Source organism: Myotis brandtii, unplaced genomic scaffold (genome assembly GCF_000412655.1).
Source record: "Myotis brandtii unplaced genomic scaffold, ASM41265v1 scaffold668, whole genome shotgun sequence".
Classification (NCBI taxonomy): Eukaryota; Metazoa; Chordata; class Mammalia; order Chiroptera; family Vespertilionidae; genus Myotis; species Myotis brandtii.
This window is the reverse complement of record NW_005370597.1, coordinates 5,091,649-5,091,850: the sequence shown is the minus strand read 5'-3', so window position 1 is coordinate 5,091,850 and position 202 is coordinate 5,091,649.

The following is a 202-nucleotide window of genomic DNA, read 5'->3' as shown; positions in this document are numbered from 1 at the left end:
AGGGACAGGGCGAGCTCCCGAGTGGGTCGGGAGTCGCGGAGCTGGGCGGGGGCGGGGAGGAGGCCGAAGAGAAACTAGAGAAACTCGGTTTCCCTGCTGAGCGCTCGCTGACAGACTAGGTCCGCCCCCGCCTCCTCTCCTTTTTCCTGGGGGTTGGGTGGGCGAGGACCCTCCCCGCCCGGCCCGGGGGCGGCGGCGGGGT